We start from the raw sequence: 19,883 nt of genomic DNA on the forward strand, positions 1-19,883 counted from the left end.
TGCTGCATTACTCCGGTTAAGGCTGCCCAGGCTGGGGTACCCCTGATTGCGGGTTGCGAGGGGCTGCAGTTACCGGCAATCGTGGGACTGCTGCTGAGGGCGGGTCGGCCTCTCCAAGGACTCCGAAACCCCGCAGAGATGGATGTGAGATTTGAGTTACTTGACCATTACCTGCACCCTTGCCGTCATATTGGCCACACAGAGTTCTGAGCTCTTCGAGCTGCCTTTGATTTCAGCGCTATTTCCAAGCAGGTGCAATACAGCACCTACAAACTCTGAGTGAGCCCCAGTGCTGCCTTTACTCACAACCTTGCACTGCCTTCTCCTTGCACTTCCATGAGCAATATAAGCAATATGAGCAACTTCCATGAGCAAAATGAGCAACTTCTATGAGCATTGCATACAAACCTGTCTACAGTGCATGTGGAAACATTCACACTCCCTAGGCTGATTATCTACACTGTTTAAAAAACACACACACATATTCACAAAGTCGTTATTTTTCCCAAGTACAGTATTCAAATTAAATATTCATCTCCCTTAAAAACCAATTAAATTTTAGTCTCTGGCAATTTGCAAATCTAAACAGAAAATGTAGAAAAATAATTAGCATAGTAAGAAATAAGTTATTTCTCTGATAAGCTCATAAACCCTTTTAATTAAAGTCACAATATTTTTAATTGCTAAAGGGAATATTTTGTTTATAATAGCAAACATTTCTAAGTTTTAATTTAGGTTTCAATCTAATATTTTGATAACTGAGAAATGGCCTCCAGGGGGCAACAGTATCCAACAAACAAAATAATGTGCATTTCAACTTTATCAAAGGATTTCCTTGCATGTATCTTCTTGGGATACAGGAAAGTTAAGTTAGCCTATGCAAACTCTGACTAGCCTCCTGTGAGAAAGCACTATAGAAAACAATCACCATTCATTCAAAACTCCACTTATTAAAAAATACATTCTTAATCAAACTACAAGAGCATACTTCCAGTAACTTTATGCCTACAATCTAAAATTCCTAATAAAATGTATAAACAGGCATTATTTGTTTTTAAAGCTTTTAGACACGCTATTTTGAAGTTATCTGAAATACCTTGGAATTGCTGTATTATGTCACTTTCCCTTCTGACAGCAACCTATTGATGTGCAAAGGCTTTACGAAACTTTGGGGCTGACAGAGCTGATGGCCTGACAGAGGTCAGGGTGACACCACCCCGTGTGCCCCAGCACAGCCTGTGTGAGGGCAGGGCCAACCACACATGCAGGTTTGCTTAGCCCTCACACAAACACAAGTGCTAGAGGTAACCCCGTCTTGTTCCCTCACTGGCTAGTCAGGATGACGGCCCCTTAGTGAGAAATATATCCCTATAAACACACAATATGGATCCTTTCAGCTGGTAGCTCCTGGAGTAGCCATGGGGAGATGGAGCAACGTCCCCCACAGAGTTCTTGGGGTTCTCCACCACTCCAGCAGCACATTGGCCTGCCCTCCTCAGGCTGAGGAGTCACACATAATCACATAATTGATCACATAATCTAACGATGAGCACGTCCAAGTTGCACCTGTTGGATGACAAGAAGCACGTGTGTCAGTGGTAGCCCACCAACATTCATCAACCAGAAGGAGGATTCTAAAAAATGGCATTGAGATTCTGCCCAGGGCTACCTTTGAAACTGCCACTCCTGGGGAATTCCTCATGATGTGCTGCTATCAGGCCACTATTTACTGGCAGCTTCCAGACAGTAACTTTGTAAAATTTTGTCATCCTTATTTCAAGTAACAGTCACATTAAAATCCAACTTTTCTATTACAGATAAAAAACCCTGTTCATTATTCATTATTTACTGTGCTGTTATGTTTAAGCACTTAGTCAAGATCATGCTGGCCAGCTTTTTGGGAAAGGAATTATCCCAGAAAGCCTGTAGTCTAAAACTGCAAGAACACACATAGGTAAATGCAGGTGTTACCTTGTGAAGTAGTATGAGACATGAGGTTAGTAGCTGGGAAAAAAAAAGGAAAATCATCTAAAGGAAGAAGAATATTGTGATATATCTAGATGCCATTTCTTAATTAAAAAAAAAAAAAAAAAAAAAAAAAAAAAGAAATTAAGCCAGAAGACTGAATATACAAGAAAATCAAAATAATCAAAACCCTCACATTCAAGGAAGGAGAAACTCCCACCTTCCTTCTGAATGCTATCCACAGAGATCTGGACTTGAGGTACATGACAGGAGGAGAGACAGGAAAGACACTTTATTCCAGGAATGTGGCCAAATACTGTCACTTTTCTTCTGGCTTTCAAGATGCTTGAGCAATGATGAGATCCAAAGGTAACATTGCTTAGTCCACTTGTTGATATGTCTTGTTCTGTTTGATTTTTCTCTTTAATGTCTACATGGCAGTCAGAACACAACCTTAAATTAACTTTGTCATGTTTAACTTGGCAGTTTTATTTTGGATCTGAGGTGCTGGTGGAATATTTTCTTTCATTTTGATCATAAAGAAGGAACTCTATTTTGAATCACATTTTAAATTCTATTCATCGTGTTACTTTTGTAGTTCATCATGTCCAGGCTTGACAAAGTGTTGATCAATCACCCATTGAGAACATGACTCAGATAGGAGAAAGCACAAAGAAAGCTGTGTTTCTCTGACTGCAGATTTTAATAAAAAGAAATTGCTCTTTGAAGAATGCAATGTTTTTCACCCTAAAGCCAAAGGGGTGTCCAATAAACCTTAGGAAAAATGTCAAAATAACTATCTTCCTCCATATGAACCAGTATTTCAGAGTTCACTCCAAATGCCTTTACCAGAAATAACTCAAATGAAGTTGGATTAAGCATCAATTAACATGGTGTTAGTAAAGCTGTCCTCAACAAAATAAACATTTTTTTTTATTGTTGCTGTTACCTAGAAACTGAAGTATTTTCATTGTTAAAGGGGGGAAATTCTGTGACATGGAATTATTTAAAATAATGTTTACACTTTGACATAATTCTGTGTAATAAAATACATACACAAGTTGTCTTGGGGAAAAAAGGTTTCTAAAAAGACATATAAAGGCATAATCACATTAAGAGAAACTTAGGAGAATAGAGTCACAAAATCAATATATTCCTATGGTATTTAATCAAATAAAACCTAAGGTAACCATAGTTTTTTCCAAGACCAAAAGCATACTGGCCATTTAATTTTGAGGGGTATTCCATAGCTTTCTACTCTAGTAAATTGTGTCCAGTGATCTGTACTTTAGCCATTTTCTTGTTCACAGCTAACGTTTCTTCTAGCAAGTTTTGATGAGCACAAGATTTCACACTGAAAAAAAAAAATTAGGACTTATTTGGGCATCAGCTATTCATGAACAGTTTTGTATAATTTCTGACCTTTTATAGCCAGATATTAAGATACATTAACATAGTCCTTCATACATGCAATGAGAAAAAGCACACTGTTAGAAGACTAAGAATCAAAGGAAAACTGAGCCTCATCAGCCAGCTAAGCTCAGTAGAAGCATGAAGAAGTGCTGATAAGCAACACAGAAAACCAAACACCAGAAGCTGTGTGCATTAAGGAGGAACTTATCTGGTAACAGCTAAAGCTGTGAGGTCATTTTCCTACAACTATTGAATAGCTGGAAGGTGGAAGCTGAAAACGTCTTTTGCTATGCGTAAGTGGCTGGGAGTGTGGGACTGCCTTGCAGGGCATGTCTGCACATATCACACATTAGTTGTCATGACAACAAGAACTTTCCTTGGTCAAAGTGCACAATTACTGTGGGTTTTCCACCTGATTCCCACCAGCACAACACGTCCAATCAACTGTGCAACTTGTTTAAGTGATTTTCCACAGACGTTATTAAAGTAGAATGTTTACTATAAATTCAGGTCCTGTGCAAATCTTTTCCTCTGGAGGGTGCCCTTATTCATGTTTATTAATTATACTGATTTTTAAAGCTCTTATTTTCTTACTATTTCCTTATTTAGCAAACTGGCTTTGTTGGATAACAGAAGAATATCTATATGATAGTTTCCTTTTGGAAATCATTAGTCCAATTTAGTGGGTGTGTCCTTGTGTCCTTTTTAAATTTCTTTTCCTTTTTTTTTTTTTTTTTTTTTTTTTTTTTTTTTTTTGTAAATTCTGGAAGTATCTGGATTTGTTCCTTAGCAACACTTTTTTAGTTTGCCATTTGCTTTTAGTTGGCTCCCCAAAGAGTGCATTTAAAGCAGTAGTAAGGTTGGCTATTTCAGAGAAGAAGCTTTTATTTTTCCCCTTTAATGAATGGTGAGATCACATCCAGATATCACAGCCTGACAGAAACATTCTCGAGTATATTAAAAACCATCCTTGAAACAATAAAATACTTTTAAACTGAGATAATGCTTGAATTACTGGCAAGAATACTGATAACTTTGTCTATTGTGCTTGGGAAGGGCACAAGAGGAAAAGGACAGCTAATTACTTAATGTTCTGTATAGAAAGTTAATTTTGACTAAATGAAAGCTTAGACATTTATCTGAGTCTCTAAAGGTACTTCTCACCTTGTTCATATACATCTAGCACCTAGCTTTGCCTACCCACACACAGAGGGCAGTATAGTTATGCAGCATACCACACAGAGGTGCTTGGGTAACCCTGCATACCAATAAATACCACAAATACCAAATCAAAAGTAGGAACCTTACATGTAGTGAGAGCAAATCACTTGAGGGTTGCCCCCTTTGGTACCACAAAATATACATCACCCATACAAATAGTGAAAGTCCTTCCAAATAATTCAAGGTCAATATGTTGATGCCTGTCTCAGTACTTTGCAGTTCCACCCTTCATCACACAAAGAAGAGTTATACACTGTTTCAAAGTTGACTTTTTTCACAGCATGTTCAGACAATGGTAAACTTGACTCTTCTAAGTTAATTTATAGTGAAATAGTAAAACAGAGCAGAACAAAGGGTGCTACAATGGAAAAATTGTGGCAGCAGAAGTCTGCTCACCCATTAACTTCTGTGGAAAGGCCCTGAGACATACAATGGGCTGCTGGTTAAACAGAGATTCTGTGTCTGCTGACTTACTGCTCAGAGTTCCCAAAAGGTATGGTGCTCTCTTTGCTCCCTGGCACTCCTCCAAGTTTAATCAGTACTACAGATTGATCAGTTTATCTATCAATAAATATATTTCAGGGAAAAAATGTTCCATTTCTGTATGCAAGCTTTAGCACATTTCATGACCTAAACTATTTCTGTCCAAATAAGTACCTTAACAAAAGCCCGCAAAAAAAAAGTCTTTTTGGCTAGACCCTTGTCCTAGTCTATTCCCTTTCTGCTGTTTAACCAGAAAAAAAAGGCATTTCACATTTCTGAGGAGAGATAATAAGTTTGCTACCCACCACAACTCTTTGTTTAGCTGCTTTGGGAGTGGTTTCTGGCAACAGTGTGGAAATTCAGGCAATGAACTCCAGCATGACAAGGAGCAGCTATTATTGTGTGCCATCTAAAATGACTTTTTGGCATCACTCTTTTGCCCCCAACATACAGCAGAGAGAAACGCAATTGGAGTTTCAACACACTTGGGTACTTATTTCTTGAATAAAATGGAAATTCAGAAAGTTGTAAGACTGATATAAATCTTCCTTCTTTAGACACACTCTTGTGTATGAACAGAAAATGTAAAAATCTGTCAGGATCTTTTAATCTACAGAGATGCGAGGATGAAGCCCTCTTGAAGGACATTTGACAACACCTAGCTTGTTTTTTCTGTTGAATCTTTCATGTTCACACACACAAGTCTCAGCCTTGCCCCCAGGGCAACTATTAATATGGTCAGCATTGGGATCAATAGTAGCAGAAGAAGGGCCAAAATTGCCTTGTTAACAGCCAGATCTGTAACATGTTACCTGTTAGGAGGTCCTGTGACAGGTACCAGCCCTGCTAAAGAGAGATAAGGCGTATCATACAATCATCTGACACAGCACAGCACAGACAGAGATAGCCCAGAGTCAAAGCTGAGCACTCAGAAGATAAGCAAAATGGAAGAGAGAGACAAACTGGATAGATACCCAGCATTATGTCTTTTTCTTTCTGCCCCTACCACAGATATTCACCTTTATCAGCTTTCCAGAGTTGGCTCTTCCACTTCAGTGGAATAATAATTATACCTCCTCTCACTTTAACAGAATTCACCGCCTCTGAGATGTCTCACTTAAAATTACAGAATTTAATGGTGCAGTCTTGCTTTTGCTCCCATTTAAGGTCTGGACTTTCATATTCTGCAGGAAGACACTTGGTGGCACTCATTCAACATCATTTTTACTTCTCATACCACAGATTCTCTGGGTTAACCTAAAAACATGGGAAAAAATCCGCTTAGTAAGTGTATCCTATGAACTCTGTAACTAAGACCAACTTTTGCAGTCATTAGTCACTTTTCAACTTAATCATAAATGATGTAAAGAAATACTTTATTTTTTTTTGTTTAAAAAAGCCCTAAAGATCACTTTGTGATAGTAAACTGATCACTAAATTTGAGCTGAGATGTTTTTTGCCTACTAATTACTTTGCAGAATCTTCATGTTTCTTCTCTGATGGATATGTAAAATTTACTCCCTGTGTAAAGTGCAAATTGTTTGTCCCTTAACATCACTGTTCGCTGCAAATTGCATACATCTCTTTGAAAACAAACAAGACAAACAAACCCAACTGAACCATCTGGTAACCAGGATAGTTACTCAAAGACAACTACAAAGGCGGTAGAGTTTCACTGGCAGTACCCTGTAGTCCTTCTAATTTACACTTCTGAGTGACAGCCATTCACAATCCAGTATTCATACTGTATTTTGAAAAAGACATAGGGGAACCAGCAGCACCCTGACCCATTTAGATGAACAAATACCTATAATCCCCTCTATAAAATCCAGCTTTTCTAGGAACTACCCCAGTAGTTCCTCATGGACAGTGCCCTGAAGTGTTGCCAAGGACCACAGCCTTATCACAGACACCTGGCAGTTATTCTTATCAAGGCTGCTGAAAGATCTGACAGTCAGAAGGGGATTTATTTATTTATTACCCTTAACAGCAGGACAGTATGACATTAGCTAAGGATAATCTAACACTGTTAGATAGCCCAAAGCTTGACTGAAGGTGCCTCCTTTGTGGGAGGGGAAGATCATGCCCAGATGTACCTGCAACTCTCTACTTATACCACACTGAAAATAAAACTTCCGTGAAACAGATTACAAATAGGTCAGTGGCCACTCAGTGGAAATGTGTTAAGCAATGAAGCACAGCTAAGCACATTCTCAAAACACAGATAAGTGCTCTCACCAACAGTGTAAGTGGCCTTCCTCTAGAATAGAAACAAGGTTCATTGCCCATCCCCACCATCCTTCAAGAACAGCCAAAAGAGTGACCCACAGCTGTTACTCCACGGTCACAGTGACCACAGAGCATGATTACTCCGTGGATGCCCATTGGTCCTGAACCTATGAAATCCATGCTGCTGGGAAACTCCAGCAGTTTTACTTTTGTTCCAAGTTTCACCAGCTGCACCAGGGAAAATTTAATCTTTCTGGGCAAAGTGACCATGTCATTATCTTCATGTACTTGAAGGCAACTTGTTTGTAAACTCAGTAGTGTTTACACACTTGAGGAAATGCTTTGCTGACAAGTTCCATTGTTGTCTAATAATCTTTAAAAATCCAGGAGGCACTTTTCAATGCAAGAGAAGATTTTTGCATGTTAAAAAGTACTCACCCAATGCAATTTTTTTATTTCAGAGCATTTTACTTCTGGCCTTTCTAGAAGGAGTATTGTATTTTTAAATGTAAGAGTATTTTCTTCCCTCTTTCCAGACTTATGTGCAGCTAAAGGGCTTTTCCTCTAATATTCTTCTAAAAAGAGCAAAATACAACCCACTATTTTAGCAAAAACACAGGGAGGCAAAGCACAATCCGAAAGTGAGTTACAATTAATCAGCTGAATATAATACTGAGCACTATTTGACCACATTAGGCGCATCAAAATACAAAGCACTTACATGTGCTCTTCACACCAAGCCAGTATTCAGCGTATGCTGTGTCAGACGTGTTTTGTCACCATAATCATACAGCCTTTTTCCCACACCAGGCGCCAGCGCATGAGCCACAAAGGGCAGCGCCTCTCAAAAACGCTTTGATGACCTGTCCCTTGCAGGAAGGTGGGGCTGCATTGTACAGAAATGCAAACAGCGCCATTTCTGTGAATTCTAGGTACTTCGTGTTTCGTTACGGTTATTATTATTTATTTTGTTAGAGGTTCATTACTGAGAGAAACAGGGGAGAATCACGGGGAGCCGAGTCGCCCCGGGTCCCGGGGAGGCTTGGGGCGACAGCAGAGCAGAGAGAAGCGATGGCTCGGCCGGTGCGGCCGGTCCGTGTCCGCGCAGTGCCCAGCCCGTGCTGCTGCGGGCACAGCCCGACCAGCCGCATCCCCGCATCCCCACTCCTGGCCCCGCTCCCATCCCCGCGGCCGGCCGGGATCGGGGAGCCGCGGCTGCGCTCCCAAGGGTTAAAAAGCCTTCGAGCCCCGTGCGTGGGAGGGGTCAGGGGAGTGTGGGGAGAAATGCAGAAAAAGTAGGTCAGCTGCGCCCAGCGGCGGAGCGGGACGGGACGGGACGGATGGATGGGATTGGGGGGTGGGGGGACAGGGCTCTCTCTCGCCAGGGGCTGCAGGAGCTCCCGCCCTGACTCCGGGCGCCTGCAGACTATTTGCTCCCTGCCGTTAGCTGGTACTCCCAGTACTGAGCCCGATAGCTCTACCACTCGGTACACGTTTGTATTTTGGTAAATATACAGACACATTCAAGGAATTTCGGAGGGGGAGGGGGAAAAGGGCGGAGAGGGGGGGAGGAGAGGGAAGGGCGCTGGAAATTAAAAGTGAAGCACAATTTGAAACTCTGCCTACACCACAGCTTTTATAATCAGCTTGTGACATGCTTGGCACTGAACACTGTTTATGTCCACAATTAATGCAGTTAATACTAGGCTAGTAACTGTGGCAGGCAGCCACGTGCACCGCCTGGCACATGGGTGCCTGCTCCAGCCCAAGAGGCAGGCTGTGCTCCTCGGTGCACGCAGCCAGGCCAGTTCAAGCACATCTGGAGCCGGTTTAGCTGGGGCCTCCCTCCAATGCACCACTCAGCACTGCCAGTGTATTCTTTCACACAAAACGCTATAAAAAGGGGAGAAGGAATTAGGACAAAAATGGGAGTGAGAGAGGATTAAGAAAACGGGAGTGCAAGGCTCTTTTCCACTGAAAGCCACCCTGTCACACCAGGCTTCATAGCCTGCCTGAACAAGACCCAGCATCAGGGAGCCCCTAACGGGGCCTCCGGAACCAGTTTGACCAGTTCCAGTTACTCCTGTCTCTCAATGCAGTTGGACATCTCAGCGAGCATTACACACCTGTAGCTGCTGCTAGGCATCTGCTGTCTCCACCTGGTGAGGGTAAGCGGCAAGGCTGTTCTTGATAAAAGGTGGTTCACATAAGATCTGTACACCTACCAATCATAATCATGCAATCCCAAGTAAAGTCTTCCAAAAAAGTCTTTCTCAAGACAGAGTCACCATGTTGCAACGGGAAGATTTTATGAGCTGGTTGCAAAAATTCATTTGTACTTTTTGGGTGAGAGGTGAATTTTGAAACTGAATTTTTATAAAGCTCGAAAGCTCTATCAACACTTCTGCATCAAGTTCAGGGCTTCCTCGAGAAATCCAGTAACTTCAAATATTCCATCTATGTCAAGGCATTCGCCCACGAACTAATACACCAGGCACAAGCTGTTACACCCCTAACGTGACCTGCTTTTCTTTTGTGGCCACTTACAACTCCAGTGACAGCAGAATATACGTGCAAATCGGTTATGCATTAAGTAAACGTCACTATCATCTGTCACGTGTTTGTTCACTTATCTGTTCCCCAAGGAGAGGAGTGTTTGTTTTGAGATTTTACATGCCTCTAAACATTTATTCCAGTAATGTCAAGGTCAGAGAAAGGTGTTCTTCACTTGCAGTAGGAGCTGGTGCAATTTGAGATAAGGTCCCAGAGGAAAGGAAGCCTACTTCACAGACACAGCTTGGCCATTGAAAACAAATGCATTCTGCACAGACATACATCACCCTCTATCTGGAGGGCTACTTCATGCTAAAAGAACATCCCTGTCAACCCTCATGCTATAACCCAGTCCTTCATATAGTCTGAAATGATCCGTCATATCAATTCCTGCTTTCCTTGGCATGGTAGCATTAGAGGCAAACTCTGTATCTCATTTCTGTTCAAAACAAGTCCACAAGTACTAGAGTCATAGCTTCTTCAGTAATATTTTAATCAAAATTATTAGTATTCTCTTACTTTCTGCTGAGCAAAAGAGGAAATTTAGCTTGTTTGGTGTTTTCATTTTGTTTGGGTTTTTTTAATTAAGCTACAAATTCACTGAAGGAAATTAATATTTCCCAGGATACAAAGGAATACAAAAGACCACATGTGTTTACTCTTACTGTTCTCCATACTTCTTTCCTTTACTGCATTCTTAGTCACCCATTACTGCTTTTTCACCTGCTGCAAGCTATAACCAGGAGGGTAACAAATACATGCCAACACATGCTTTTAAGTGTGCTATTCTTTCCTGCTTCAAGGTTTTAGAAGTAACTTTGATGCACATGCCTCCAAAATGCACCAAGAAACCCAAAATAACTGTCTTCTTAACAGGAAAAAAAACACTGAAAATGATCTTCAGCTTAGACACTTTTCATTTAGCTATGTTTAAATATCACAGAATTAACACTGCATATAGACAACAAAAGGGTCACACACTCATCAGCAATTAAGAAAATAATCATCTAGCAATGCAAAAAATGCAAATGTATGAAAAAGGATTGTGTTCAAACAATGCAAGGATTATGAGGAAAGAAACTTCTATGCCCACAGTGGCATCTTGTGCAGTGTGCAATCATTGCATATACTAGAAAGATATTTTATCTCCTATATAATGAAGAAGGAGGATTAGCTGGAGTCCCTGTTCATTGCTGAATAAAACTATTTTCACTATTTTTTTAATCAATGCAAACTTGTGTTTAGGAAGACAGGATAGTGTATGACAAATTCCCTCTCCTTGCCGTTGAGCTCCTTACTATACCAGTTCAGGTGGAGAGACTTCCCCTGTTTAAAATGTCTTTTCTGTCCATTTGCCTTCTGAGGATAATCAGAGTGTTTAAGCATGGTGCATATCCCCACTCCTGAGGACAGGGAGGGGCTGACGAAAGCCAATGGAGCTAACATTATTTAATGGATTTGTAAGTAGAATTCCCTGGACTCACTGCTACTCATTATATATTTTAATACTTCAAAGATGGAAAAGCACAAAGCTGAGAATGGACATGGAGTACACCTGGTCTTATCACTGAAATCATTGTGTGTCAATTACCGTGTCCATACTAATGAAGTTAGTCAGACGTGCTCTTCTACCTGCAGCTGGAGGGCACTGATTGCTGGTGTAGCTCTCTTGGATAACTCTTTGTGGGATGAAATGTGTGGGAAGCCCTGGTTTCAATACAGTAGTGAGGACTATGGAAGTCATTACAATCAACTAGCAGAGAGGTCATTTTAATTTACGGCAAAATCTAAGAGTAAGTCTGATGCATTTATATGCTCACAGGGAGGCTTTCTCTCTGCCCAATTGGCTGCAGCATGCTTTGTTTCTTAGCAGCATGTTCAGGAAGAATCAAAGAGTGGGAGAGTGAGCTGAAGGACACCCAGGCAATGGTCAGTGGAAGTGGAATGTAAATATGGAAGGCAAACAATGCCACCACTGACAGCCATGTATCAGACCCATGAACAGCTATCAGCCCTCAGAATAAGCACTGCCTGTGGTAGTCAGTGCACAGTCAAACCACATTTTACCAACTGAAAGAGGAAGAAAGGAGAATTTTACTCACTTTCTAATTCTTCATCCTGTTTCCTCAGATAGGCAGGGGTTACAAGAGAAAGGGATCATTTTAAGATAGTCTTTGACCCACAATATAGATTAATTGCCCTGTTAGTTACAGTTGCAACTGGGTTCTGCTGTACACTGTGCGAGGTAGAGCTGACTAAAACGTGTGCCTTCAGTCATTTGTTGACTAACCCAGTCTTTGTGGCCAACTAATGCACGTTCCACTGTGAATGCTTTTGATAATGCTGCTATAAAGGCTTGTGAATGTCAGTGTAGGAGGGCAAAATATTTTGAGCTGCTCAGCTTCACTTTATAAATATTTTTGGAAGCCACCAGTGTGAAATGCTCCATTCACATTCAGCACTGAAAAAAATAATGGCTTCTTCTAAAACAAAGACACATCTGTCAGTGCAGTAGAGTATATGAATTTACATAATCTGCAGCACAGAAAAAGTACTTTCTCAAACAAATTAAGTCAAAGCAGGCAGAGAAAGAACAGCATGAAGCTCTCTATGCAATGTCAACAATAATTAACAGAGTACTTTATAGTCTGCCAGTGCTTCCTGTGAATAAGGTACTCTCAGACATTTGGTATGAACAGGCTGCCCTCCTGTTTCTCTGCTGCAACCCAAAGCTGCAAGTCTTCGCTTTTACTGGCTAGCCTATCATTAACTTTTAAATGTTGTATGCCACCCAACATTTCCCCTTAGAAGGACAAAGGACAGAGGGCATGAAGCTTCTGTTGCAACTGCTGCAGGGATTCATGGTGTTTGCTTTGCCATGTCATATTGGGAAATTCAGGGAATTTGCTTCTTTCTCAGATGCATCAAAAGAAAATTAAAAACCAACCAAACAAACCCAAACACATTGCACCATGTACACAACTTGTTAATCCCTTTATTTCTCAGTTTCCCTGCTGATACTTTGGGAGAAGGCAGCTTTCTTATTTGCCTCACATATGCATAAAACATTTGGAAGTTTTTTCAACTCCTACTGATTCTCCAGGGACACAGACTGCAGACATTTTGAATCATGGAGTCTCTTCTCCTAGGCTGCCCGTGCACAAAATGCAGAACTGATGTGAGCTTGCTTTTGTGCACAGAATAGTATTGTATTGCTCTCATACCTCTGATTTAATCACACTGCCTTTGCATGTACTTGCAGATTAAATTTCCAGAATTGCCGCAGAATGGAACACTCCTGACATCTTTCTCTCTTTACAAATGGTAAAACTGCAGCCTTGCCTAGGGCAGAGGATTTCAACAAGTTTTTTTCTTATACATTAATTCTGACTGATTTCTTCCACGTGTAAGAGTGCTCAGAAGGTTGTCAGGGAGACAGCTGTTGACACAGCTTTACCCTGATATTTGAAGGGCTTGGGCAGTTGAGTGCTTTTCACCAGATTGTGCTTTCGTGCAGATGCAAGCACACTGGCAGACTAGAGACTTGACTTTTTCATTTACTGGTCTGAGCTCACAAGCAAGCACTACCTACAAATTACAGCTGTAAGAGGAGGTAAGCATAGCTCAGCTAGTGTTATTTGAACTGTTTTGAGCAACAGAAAAAACCTGGTGACCAAAAGTCAAGTGCAGTCAGTGTGAGACCCAGGACTTATTTGGAAGGCTGGCCTGCACTGTGTACATTGTTGCTAGTAGCTCAGCTGGCTGTTTAAACTCATCCAGACCAATATAAAACACTGTAATAATGTTTCTCTGATGTCAGCATCCTTTGTAAAGTACAGCCCTGAGCCCAGAAATTCCCATCAGCCTGCAGTCTCTGTCATTGCCTCCAGCTCCTCTGTGGATCTCAGCGCCTTCTTCCTTTCCTTCCTGCAAGCTGTGACCAAAATTAAATGAAAAGCAGCCATCACGTTCCCTGAATTGGTGTAAAGGTTGAAAACAAGTATAATAAACTTTGCACTGACTGTGGCTAATTAGCACACAGGCAATCATTTATGATTAAGCCATATAAAGTGTTTGTTATTAGCACAAGAGCTGAACACTACAGTACGCAGCAAAGGTCCAGGGCACAGAGAAGTTAAGTGACTTGCTCAGTTTGATGCCGCAATTCAGTGACAGAGGTAGAAATAGGCCACTCAGTTTTCTCTCTCAAAACATGTCTAATCTCTAGATCATACTTTGATCTCCCTTTAGCAGCAGAAAATAAAACCCCTCTGTTCACAGTATAAGTCTTTACAGAAATTACTTTCAAGTTACAGACTCACCATTATCACATCACTGCAAGATCAAACAAAGAGAAGGGCAGTAGGAGAGGAAAAGAAGGGTTACTTTGTGTCATTTACTTCTACAGTCTGCTCAACAAAGCCAAAGAGGAAAAACAATTTTTTTTCAGACAGATGTCTTTTACAGCACATCAAACACTTCTCATGGGCGTGTGTCAGAGACATTTTACTACAAAGGCTTTGTCCTTTGCATTCACAGCAGCCCGGATGTTTATCAGGATTTTCCATTCCCTAAATTCAAGATCACATTGGGGTCTGTGTTAAGATGGCAGCAGAAGTACATCAACAGAGTCCAAAGTACAAAACTCTTAGTAAAATGAAAGCACTAACACAACTTGTTCCTTTGTTCCTGTGCTAGGGCTGTGGTGGGGGAGTTCCTGTCATCTCTAAAGGAATGTCTGGAGAAGGAAACAGCGTATTTTCAGTGCACTGGCTTGGAGAAAGTCAGTATGAGGGAAAAACTGTCTTTCCTAATGGATTTACTTCTAGTCAATGTAAACTTAGTAAATTTAAAAATTCAGTAAATTAATCTAAATCTAGGAAACTAAAAAAATTCTAGTAAATAGTCCTCCATGCAAAGCATGTGGCCTCAATACCAAGAAGACAACATCCCATGATTTAATACATAACATCTCATGCATATATTTTGCTCTCAGTGTGCCTGCAGCAATCCTCTGATTTGTTTACTCATAAGGGCAGTTTGTAATTTTTCAAGTTATCTAGTACAACAAAGAGCATTACACACAGAGAGAAACTAAATTTAACATTGCTACATACTCTTCCTCTCTTAGGCCAAGACTCAACAGTGTAGTGCATTTCTTCTCTCCTCACCCCATGCTCTGATGTACATAATCTCAGTCTACAAATTATTACAGGATCCTTTGAAAAACTTGTATCCTTCCTTGGTGAAGTGTTCTTTTTTCTAGGAACAAGCCAAGTCCCTGAGTATGGCTCTAAGGCAGTACTCCAAGCCTCCCTGCCAGCAGAATGGCACAGTAGAGGATGGGGCATGCTCAGCAAGCTGACCTGCTCCACTCCCTGGGAATGGTCATGCTTGAAGGTTTTTGACTCATCAAGAAACATCAGCAACAGTAGAAGCACCTGTCCCCAAACCCAATACTTCACTCTTTTCACTAAGGATGACACTGAGCTCCCACAAGGTTTTCTGTTCCCTGGCACCACCATAGACTTAAATGCTTCAGTTGAGAGGAAATTTCATTGTAAGCCAGAAGGACAGCATGCTCCAACACTTATTGCAGAAAAAGAGGATAGGCAGAAATAGCAGAGATGTCTGAGGTCCCTTCATTTGCTTCTGTTTGGAATATAAAAAACCTCACAATTCTCTTGTAGGTTGAAGTAACTGTTTTCCTGTTTTAGTGATCCTAATTTCTCAAGAAGGTAAGCCATCAGGTAATCCTGTACTTTACTGTCTGCCTATCACCACTGCTACTGTGTAGTCTATCACAGCATTTGTGCATTGCCCTTGCATTCACCAGCATGAACAGATCCATCCATCTGGCTCCAGCAAATGTGTATCCGCAGACAAGGGAACTCATGTCTATTACTGGTAGCAGTACCTCCTTCCCCAGTGACTCTGAACAGCCTCTCTCTCCAGGTTAAAACAAATGGCTTTGGTGTCTCTCAGAAATGTGAGTGAATGGATGTACCACCCCAAAACTCCCACCTCTCAGATCATATACTACTTATGTGAAAACAGTGGGTAAGCTTCTGGCAGCTCTTCCTGTTTAAAATGGGCTGGGGAAAAGCAGCATGTAATTTTCTGGCAGCAACACTGGAACAATAAAACTAATGAGTCCCCACAGCTATTCCCACCTGTTCTTAGACCAATATATATATATTGGATATATACCCACCCATGAGTCCATCCGTGATGTTAACCCAAACTATAAAAAACCCCCCAAAACAACCCAACCCAGACCCCAGACTTTCCTGCATAGGAAAAAAGATGTAAAAGAGCAGGTGGAAATTTCACCTGTTATAACATCTCACTTAAGCTGGGTCTAAACTTCTTCCATAGAAGGGAATAGAAGCAGGACAGACATGTCAGCAGCAGCACCAACACAAGGGTGATACTGACCAGAGATACTGTAATACATGAATATAGAGCAAGATGAGGGTGAGTTAGCAGAAGCTGTTTGTCTTCTATGCAGAGTCCTAAAACTTGGCTGTCTGTTACAGGAAATTACACTAATACTGATTCACAGTTCTGTACGCATCATCATCCTGTACAGATGTTTTCCATGGTGAGGAAGTTGTTGTTAGGTAAGTTTTAAAATTTTATGCAATAATTTCATTTAAAAATGTGTCCTAGAGCATCCAGTTTTCCTTGTGAATGAAGGTATCTGCAGTATTTATGATTTCTATTCTCTCCAGTAAAAACTCTGACCAAGACACTCCAAGGATAGGTGCAACAACCCTTCCATATTCTACTTGGAAAAGACAATTAGTTTGCAACCATTCTCTAGCAAAACACACAGAAGAAAAGATGAAAGAACTGAAAAGGATCAGTGGGATGTTCATAAAAGGGAGATTTATCTCATGACAAATGCACTAGGATGGCTTGGGATTTTTCTGAGGTATTTTAAATTTTTTTCCATATAATTTATTTGTTAGTGGACATACCTTCAGAAGGCCTATATTAATTTGAAAATGCTTCCATTATGACTACAATAGGCAAGTTTTCTGTGCTCCAGAAACTTTTTAAAAGGTCTTGGGAAATAACTCTTTGAAAAGTCACAAAGATTCTAGAGGTTGACAGGGAGTTAATTCAACTTATCTGTAGCAAAACATGTTTAAAATTTATTTCTTTTAATAGCTACTAAATGTTGACAGTGCAGTAAAGAGATATGCTGATAATAGAAAAATCATCCCTTTTGCAAATAATAACAGTAATGAGGCATTATTGCACAAGAGGAAAAGAAGAAAAACATTTCATCCTGGATAGTCTTTCCTCTCAGACAATACGGCCTTTGGCAACACCATGATGTTATCCAGGTCTTTAAATAGTGAAGTTTCCAAACAAAAGATTGTGTAAAAAAAGATTTGAAGAAGATATATTTATAATTAATGATGGAGCTTGGAAGAAGTCCAACAATTAAAGCAATTCTTGTTTTCTAACCTGGAGAACAAGCTTTCTATAAACAGACAGAGTGGAGATTATCCCAGTAAAGAAGCAAAGTGATGAAGTAAAACAGGGTACACATACAACACTTGAAAATGTTTCAGACTTTCAGATATTCTCAACCAAGATGCAAGCCATCTATCACAGACAGATTTGGGATATAATATCAGTGAAAGTCTGTGGAGACAACTTTGCTCTACATCAATACAGGTCCAAATGATCCTGCTTCCTTTCATAGCTACTTCTGGGTAGAGACATTTCTACTATCTTTTCAGTAGCCTGTTAGTCAGCATTGCATAGAGTGAGGCAGCTGAACTGCAGTTGTTCTTTTAGTGTTTAGTGTTTTGTTCTCCTGGTGTGTGCTGTTTTTATAACTGCTAGTTCTCTGATTGAGGCTTTAGCCTAAATACAGCAGAGAAGGGGAAGGGGTGGTTTGGTCTTTACAAAAGCCAACCAAAGCTGTTTCAGTTCCAGGTCCCATTTTTTCTGAACCCTCAAAAGTAAAGCCAGGATGGCTTGGATAAGTGCTTCTAATTCTAGCATACCCCTATTTAAAACAAGAGAGAGGATGTGTTTTTAAAAAGCTAAAACTACTATGGCCTAGAATGAAGTCTCTGAAGACATTTAGGGAGGATTCAGAATTCCATTCCTCTCCCCACCCTTATATCTCTTATTAATTCTTATCCTATCCCTTCCTTGCTTTCTATCTCTCAGATATTGTTTGTTTCCCCTCAATTTCCAATGGAGCTTGAAATTAGATTTCCTTTACCTCCTTCCTAGGGAGGGAACAAGGCTGTGAACCGCACATCCTGGTGAAAGTTAACTCCCAGACTGAGTCACTGAGTTATCTTCCACCTGTGTACCTGAACTGGCTGAAACCACACAAAAGAAATTCCTGTGTAGTTCTGTGTCCATCTCATGTCATCATTATTTGATTGTTGGAAGGATAACTCTGAGTTTAGTTGGACAGAAATAGAACCACCCAATTGTAATGGTTTTAGTCTCCATTTATGACAGCAGAAATTGGGCCACACTGTTACTCAAGATAGAAACAGAAACATTGTCACAATTTATAATTTCATCAGGAGTTAACTTGGGAGCTGCAAGCTGGCAGCAATAATTCATACATTGCTGCAAAATGTATTTTCATAATTTCTGTTGATCCTGGCAAAGTGCTTGTTTTGGCTTTCTGCATGTTGCAGTCATTAGTATAATATAACATAGCCACTCAGCTATATTTAGGGGAAGGTCATTTTTACACAAATTATTATGTACTGGGAAGTTAAATAAACAACCAAGTTAAAGATATCAACAATCCCACTTCTTGATCCATGCCAAAGTGAATTTTAAACACTAGTTGGTTCAGCTGGAGGAAAAGTGAAGCAGTGATTATGTCAGCTGGAAGAGAGAGGACATGCACTCCCTTTTATTTGAGGACTCACCTGGAATGCTACTCCTTGAAAATGGCTAAATATATCCGTAAAGCTAGAGGTGTTCAAAGATAAGCTAAACACATGTGGTTGCTATACCATTAGCAAGATTACTCATCCTGTTCATAATAAGGAAAATTCCTATTGAGACTTCACTGAGTAGAACGTACAGTATCCTGATTATTTATTAACAGCTCTCTGGAATGCATTTCCAAGACACAAAAGGACACTGACCTTGGAGATAGTATTTGGGTGGAAGTAAAGGACCACGGTTTTCATTTTGCAAGTTTGTAACCATAAAAGTTACAAAACAAGTCACTTTTGAGAAGTACTCATCTTTTACGCTCATTAGATTGCAATCCAGAGATGACTGAACATGGTATTTAAACAGTAGTGTTTTTGCCAATGAGTTGCATGATCAACACGAACTGCTAATGTTTTCTATTCTAAACCTTCTCAAAATGTCAAGTGTTCTTGTCAGCTGAGTTTAAGTGGCATAAAAGTAACTTTTGAAGTTGTTGTTGATGAGATATCCTTGGGAAACTCAGTATATATACTAAAATGATATTCGCAATATTCTCTAATCTCCCCTGCTGCAAAAGAATTAGGCTCCCAACTAACATTTCCATTGCTCATAATGTAGCACAGTCTAGATCTTCCTTGCAAAAAAGACACTGAGCATTCTTAAATAGTCCAGGTCTTACATCCTGAATTTTCTCAAGCGGAAAGAAAATAAAAACCTAAATTAAGGAGATTCCTTTTGAAAACCTGCACCTGATAAATAACTCCATTACAACCCTTGTAATTACAGCACTGTTAATTTTTATATAGTTTTTTTTTTTTTACACAGCAATTCACCAGCACAGCAGAAAAAATCAGTTTTCTAAGTCACATTGGCTGTAGCAGATTCACAGATTTCTTCAGTCCCAGTTTCTTCCGTGCCTTGAAACATCAGAGAAAGGTAAGGAAACTGGTGCATCCTTGCCAAGGATGTGGAAAACCTGGGCTCACTCCCTGCTACTCATGGTTCTTGTATGGAAACCTGTACAAGCCATACAGAACTATTTCCAATAACAAAGTGAGGCCAAGTTTTGATGTGTCTGTCCA

At 40.3% G+C, this 19,883-nt stretch overlaps 2 long non-coding RNA genes across 3 annotated transcripts in view; both read right to left on the bottom strand.

Annotated features, from left to right (window-relative positions):
• Positions 1-12,055, bottom strand: part of LOC310922420 — a 64,887-nt gene extending 52,832 nt beyond the window's left edge. Inside the window, exon 1 of one of the 2 annotated variants that reach the window (XR_014592424.1) lies at positions 11,967-12,055. This is a non-coding gene — a long non-coding RNA (uncharacterized lncRNA). The remainder of the gene's footprint in view (positions 1-11,966) is intronic. The other variant, XR_014592425.1, reaches the window with a different exon arrangement.
• The window catches only part of LOC310922690, a 439,183-nt gene that overhangs the window by 416,615 nt on the left and 2,685 nt on the right, over positions 1-19,883 (bottom strand). The gene's annotated exons all lie outside the window — the stretch shown is intronic.

Source organism: Zosterops lateralis (assembly GCF_965231275.1).
Source record: "Zosterops lateralis genome assembly, chromosome: Z".
Lineage (NCBI taxonomy): Eukaryota > Metazoa > Chordata > Aves > Passeriformes > Zosteropidae > Zosterops > Zosterops lateralis.